The following is a 6,879-nucleotide window of genomic DNA, read 5'->3' as shown; positions in this document are numbered from 1 at the left end:
AAGTTTTGATCCAAACAATTATGCATGAAGGAGACTACAAAAATAAGGTATAAAAGTGTAACTTGATTTGTACAATACACTAATGACAATTAATTACAAAATTACAATAGTAAAAGCAATATTAGTAGAAATGAAAACAATAAAAACAAATTATACAAGGGACAAAAAACGTAACTTTAAAGTAAAAAAACAAAACCCTATTTTTTACTTTTAAAGTTACGAGTTAATAAAAAATGTGTGAATAAAATTAATTTAGGGATGAAAATGTAAAAAGAAATAAAGTTTAAGGGTAGAAAAGAAAACTGTTAGAATAAAAATAATTTAGTCATGTAAAAACAAAAATCCCTATAGGATTCTCTCCCATATATTCTTCTCTCTCCTACCTGGTTCCCACTTCTTCCATATTTTTGGTCGTCGTTGACGGTTGTCATCTCTCCCTTTTAGGTATTCACATCTGTGATCTGCCTGAGACCTTACCTAATATATTCAGAGTTTTCAAGTTTTCAGTCTCTGCAAGCCGCGTTTTTTTATTGAAGAAGATCCTAACTTTATCGTCGATGGTAACTAGAAAGTCGTAACTCGTAAGTATCTCATCTCAGTCATTGCTATAAATCAAGCACATAAACACAAATTTTATCGTGCTTTTTAGTTTATCATTTTGACTTAATAAGATTCATTTTTTAGTAACTAAATCATTTCTATTCATAAGATTTTGTTTCCCCTGTATTTAGCACTTAAAAGGTTTTACAAAATGCGTAAATCTTATTCTAATTACTCATTAATTTTAAAGTCTGAAACTGCATAGAGTTTGTCAATTATTGACAAATTATAATGTAAGCTGCATACAATTTGTCATCACTTACGTACCAAGAACGGAATGGGGTGATGCCTTTTGGTGGTTAATGTGATTGCACTAACTATTGAATTTTAATTTTGATTGAAAGAATACGTTTAATTGAAGTTTTAATAATGCAATTATGTTTTGTTCTTTTTGTGATTTATATCTAATAATGTAATATGAATGTGATAAGATAAATCTAATTTAAGAACTAGAAGATATTAACTTGTTTGAATGAAATGAAAGTGCTATGATGAAATCAGGAAGTAAGAACAGATAACAAAAGTTTCACTAGATTGACTAAATTAACACTCAAATTAACACCAGAATAAACAAGGGTAACCTAATGCTTGCTAGTGATTGGAGAGCCTAGCCTCTCCCAAAGGTTCTAAGACTAGATTTTGACAAAAGATGACTTACACCCCTTCCCTCTACTATTTTATAAGCATTCTCGTAACAAATAAAGAAAATGCCTAAAATGCCCCCGCACTAAGGCTGATCTATAAGAATATTCACGAATGCACAGCAGGTCACAACAACATAAGTAGATTGTGCCAAAGTTTCAGTGCCAAGAACAATATTGGCCAACAATCTCACTTATTGAGCTTGAGTTTGTGGATGTAAGTATGTAACAGACAATGGGATGACTGCAAGATAGCTGATTTGCTGGCATTAGTTTCTCTAATCTTCACAATCTTGCAAAAATGACTTCTTAGAATTTCCAAAAGTGACTTCTTAGAAGTTCCAATCTTCACAATCTTTTCCTTCACATAAATGACTTCTTAGAAGTTCCAAAAGTGCCTAAATTGCGCCACTTTCTGCCAAGAATACAACCTTGCTGGAGTCATCATCACCTTTCTTGACTGAAAGAGCATTCAGTGCACAGGTTACAGTGGTTGCTGATTTCGAATGTAGCAAAAGTGCCAAAACTGTCATTGGGAATGCTAGATAAAACAGTAGCAGCAGATTCCCAAAAAGGATTTGTAAGGAAGGAATCAGATAGTAGTATTACTCTCGATGGTTTACTTACACCATCCTCTTTTGCAATCTTGTTAATCTACATGAGTGCAATGCAAACAAGGCCTTTTATAGCTCTTTTTTGCCATATGGGAATTAGAATCACTTGTTTTATCCTGGAATCCTTCTGGTAAGGTTCTTCTAGAAGAGGATAAGATAAGAGCCTGGTCGATGTCTTTTGAACTGATCTAGAATTAGAATCTAGCAAATGAATGAGTGGTTTAAACCTGGGGAGGTGTGAAGATGTAATCAGTACGCATGGGTTATGCTCAAAAATATTCACAAGAACCTGCACCAACACTCTATGTTGTTCATCAGGTTCAAGCTCTGGTTTCTTGTCCCTCTTTTGAAGAACTTCTAAAAGAATATTACATGTAGTAGGAATCATCTTGAATTTTTTTATGCTCCTCATAATCCAGTTTCATTGCTCCACGTTCCTTCACAAACGATACTTGGAGTTTATCTTTCAAGCAGACGATCTTTTGAGAGAAGTAAAATTCTAAGGCATGTGGTTCTATTGAGAACCATTTACAGAATGTGAGACACTTCCTTGCAAACTCACTAGTTACAATAAGAGATTTAGATGAAATCATTGCACCACCATCATTAGACAAATAACCGAAGACAAGGAAATCCATAGGTGCGAGTTCTGAAGGTTCGCCATCTTTTCGTACCTATTCGCATCTTCGGTCGTAATATTCTCTCTAATTTTCCATGTTGGGATTAAAACAAAACAAGTTAACAACAAAACAAATTAAGCACGAATGACAAAACAATTAAAGATTTTCGTAACACTCACGGAACAAAAACTACTGAAATGCTGCAAAGAAAACTGAACACAATATTTAACGTGGTTCGGTCTAATGTGACCTACATCCACTAACGAACAAGAGAGATGAGATTTTATTATCACCAAGAAAATTACAATCATACAAGGGTAAACTTCATTTATATTTTGATCACTCATTGTAAGGTATCACTCGTATTTTTGGCTACCAAAATAAGGCTCTACACAAAAAAAAGTATTTCCTCACTCTTATGTTTTTCTATCTGGTGTACTATTTTTGTTGCATTTGACGCCCACTTTCTATCTAAAATAAACAAATAATTCACAGGGTTGGCTAAAAAGACACCTCATTTTACCATATAGACACCCTAATTAATTTTTTAAATATTTTTATTGGTTGAAATTACATTGTTTTGAGGCAATGAAAAAGGCATGACAGAGAACATATATGTAATTTCAACCAATACACATATATGTTCTTAGTGGTAACCACATTGGTAAATATATCTATTGGATTCTACGTTCTAAGGATTTTCTTTGGATTTAGATTTTCATCATTAATTAACTCTCTAATGAAATGGTAACTCATATGAATGCTTTTCGTTCTACTATGAAACACTGATTCTTTTCCAAGTAAAATGAACTTTGGTTGTCAAAATGTAGTGCACAATCTTCCTGTTGCATTCCAAGTTCTAGTAGAAAGTTCTTTAACCATATAAGCTCTTTGGCTGCTTCTGCAATAGCCATATATTTTGTTTATTTGGTTGAGAGAGAACCACTCTTTTGTAACATGTACATCCAACATCCAACTGATTGATGTACCTCCAATTGTGAACACACAAGGCTCTTTCCCGAATCCACACATCCACCTAAATCAACAACGGGGAACCTTTCTATGACCATGTCTTTTCTTTTGAAATATAGGGAAACTGAAGATGTTCCTTTCAAGTAGCATAGCAATCACTTTACTCCCTCCCAATGCTTTACCTGGGTTTGACATGAACCTACTAAAAATTCTTACTACATGAGCAATGTCTGGTATTGTGCATACCATAACATACATGAAGCTACCAATCGCAAATGCTTATGGAATTTTAGCCATCCGTTCCATGTGCTCTTCTGTATTTCGGTAATGCTTTTTTGAGAGTTTCAATTGATTTCCTAAAGGTGTACTTTTGGCTTTACCATCTGCTATGTTAAACTTTTCTAAAACTTTCCTGTTGCACTTAGCTTATGAAAGTTTTAGTGTACTGGTAACTCTGTTCCTGGCTATGCTCATGCCCAATATCTGCTTAGCAGCCCCTAGGTCCTTCATCTCAAACTCTCTTGATAACTACATCTTAAGCATGTTGATTTCCTATATGTCAGACCAATAATCAACATGTCATCAACATACAATAACAATCAACATGTCATCAACATACAATAACAAGATGGTGTATGAGAAGCTAAATTTCTTCATGTAACAACATTGATCATTTTCACATTTGTTTTACCCACTCCTTTGTATGAAGCCATCAAACTTCAAGTACCACTCTTTAGGAGCTTACTTGAATCCATACAGAATTTCTTCAGTTTCCACACTAGATTTTCCTTACCAACTGTAGGAGAACCCTCTGGTTGTGTCATGTAGATGTCTTCTTTCAGGTCACCATGGGGAAAAGTTGTCTTCACATTTAGTTGCTCTAGATAGAGATCTTCAGAGGCTACAATACCCATGACCATTTTGATTGTAGTCATCTTTACAACTACAACTGGAGAGAAGATCTCATTGTAATGAACTCCTCTCTTCTGTTGAAACCCTTTGACTACCAACCTTACCTAGTATCATTTGGTGCTATCAATCTCATCTTTGACTTGAAATACCCATTTCTTCGACATTACTTTCTTCCTTGCTGGGAGCTTGACCAAGGACAAAGTATTGTTCTTGTCAACCGAGATCAACTCGTCTTCCATAGCCTTCTTCCACTATATGAAATCTATCATCCTTAAAGCCTCTGGATAAGACTCAGGTTCACCATTCTCAGTCGCTAACAAATAATTAGCTGAAGAAAAATATATGATTGGATGTCTTCATACTCTAGTAGATCTACGAACAATAGGAGTTTCGGTTTATGCATCATCTACAACCTTATCCTCTAAACTACTATCCTCCATGCTCCCACTATCTCGAGATACAACTGAAATTTCTTCTAACTCAACTCGATGTTTTCTTTACTGGTTGCTTGTTACTTTCGAAGCTCTTTGCAAGTTCATCCTTGTATAGAGAACTTTCGTTAAACACCACATCCCAACTTCTGAGAACCTTCTTATTCTCGTTATCCCAGAAGTGGTACCCCATGTTATCCAACCCGTAACCTATAAAGGTGCATTTCCTTTCCTTTGCATCTAGCTTATCTCTCTCCGAGTCTTTAACTTTGATATATGAGACACAACCGAAAACCTTAAGTGATTGAGTGAAATATTGCGACCTTGCCATTCCTTTTCTGGAATCTTGAAACCCTATGGGGATCGAGGATCTTCCGTTGATTAGATACGCAATTGTGTTGACCAAATATGCCCAAAACATCTTGGGTAAACATACATGTAGTCTCATGCTTTTAGCCCTCTCGTTCAATGTTCAGTTCATCCTCTAAGCTACACAATTCCGCTGAGGTGTTTCCGGAACAGTCTTTTGAATTCTTATTCCTTGGTCAACACAGTATTGATGTATTTTTTTCTTTATATGTTTAGTTTGTAGATTTAAAACAATGCTTATTCTCTTTCAAGTTCTGGTTTCTTGGTTTAGTATTTACAACCTTGAGGTTAGAATGAAGTGGGTTATCGGGGCAAAAACATAACTCATTTAATAATATTGGGGGAATACGAGATTCATGATTTTTTGGTAAATTCAAGGGTCATTCAATGTTTACATTTACATGTGTACTAATTTGTTTGTAAGGTGTACAAGGAAAGGAAGATTTAATAAAGATTTTTTTCTATCTCATAAGCAAACATTCATATATTATTTCCTAATTCTATTATGATAGTTTTTTTACCAACATATGTTTGTAGTTTTTTGTTACTAACTCTTCTCAAAAAATGTCATAGTTATTCCATAACTTTGTTATAATTTTTTTCAGATTTTCTTCCATCTTACATTTAATTAGAACACCATTTTGATAGGTGAGGTTTATATACGAAGCATTAAAGAAACTACATTCAGGGATACCTTTAAATGGCCTCAATGGAAGGACGAAAAAAATAAAATGGAAATTTAGATTGCAATAATTTGTTGAGCAACCGATTGGTTTCAAGGTGTCTAGATTTGAACAAGGGTGGTGACTCGGTTGTTTAGGTAAGCAAGGATTTTCAAAATGGTTTGGAGTATAAAGTGTTGTTCAGATAATTTGTTAAACAAATGAGTAGTCTGTTTAGACTCATCAGGTAATTAGTTTAGATTTTCAAATAGGTTTACAAGGTTTGTTTTTTACTTAATAAATTACCCATATGTCTAACCGGAAGGTTTGGAATATTAAGTGTTGCTTTATTTTGACACACCATTTTACCCATGAATCTAAAAATGACCATTTTACCCATAAATATAAAGAAATAACCATCTTTACCATTATTTTTTAACAAGTGTGTAAAATGGTCATTTATTTAGATTCAAAATTTTCATTAAAAAGAAACAACCGTTATGTATATGTTAGGGTTTGTATCTGGACACATTACGCCCAACATAACCCCGAGTACGCCCAGCGTACCCAGGTGAGTCCGCGTCCAATATAAGCGCATGAGTACGCGCAGCGTACACCCCAGTACGCCCAACGTACTCATTTGCTACTAAAAATCTTTCAAGGGACCAATATTGACAATTTGACAAAATGGAAGGACTTAAATAGCTTTACATGGATTTTGGGATGTTACAGTGATCTACTATGCATCGAGGACACTAGACAATTCTCAAAGGAACTACTCTACCACAGAGAATGAGCTATTCGTCATAGTGTTCGCTTTGGAGAAGTTTAGGCAATATCTACTTCGTACCAAAGTTATAGTGTATTCGGATCATGCAGCTCTCAAGTACTTGATCACAAAGAAAGATGCAAAGCTAAGACTTATCCGGTGGATTCTATTATTGCGAGAATTTGATTTGGAAATTCAGGACAAGAGCGGATGCAGAAACCTTCTTGCCGACCACCTAAGCCAGATCACTTTAAATGAAACTCCCCTCCCGTTGAAGGACGAGTTTCCG

General features: G+C 34.7%; 1 protein-coding gene across 2 annotated transcripts in view; it reads left to right on the top strand.

The window, feature by feature from the left end:
• Positions 1-395: 395 nt before the first annotated feature.
• The window catches only part of LOC145097865 (respiratory burst oxidase homolog protein C-like), a 30,320-nt gene continuing 23,836 nt past the window's right edge, over positions 396-6,879 (top strand). The window contains exons 1-2 of one of the 2 annotated variants that reach the window (XM_079035526.1): positions 396-581; positions 5,808-5,979. The gene's annotated coding sequence lies outside the window, so the exon portion shown is untranslated. The remainder of the gene's footprint in view (positions 582-5,807; positions 5,980-6,879) is intronic. The other variant, XM_079035531.1, reaches the window with a different exon arrangement.

The sequence above is a fragment of the Lactuca serriola genome, chromosome 1 (genome assembly GCF_051521515.1).
Source record: "Lactuca serriola cultivar US96UC23 chromosome 1, Lser_US96UC23_V15, whole genome shotgun sequence".
In the NCBI taxonomy this organism is placed as follows: Eukaryota; Viridiplantae; Streptophyta; class Magnoliopsida; order Asterales; family Asteraceae; genus Lactuca; species Lactuca serriola.
This window is presented reverse-complemented; position numbering and strand designations above follow the sequence as displayed.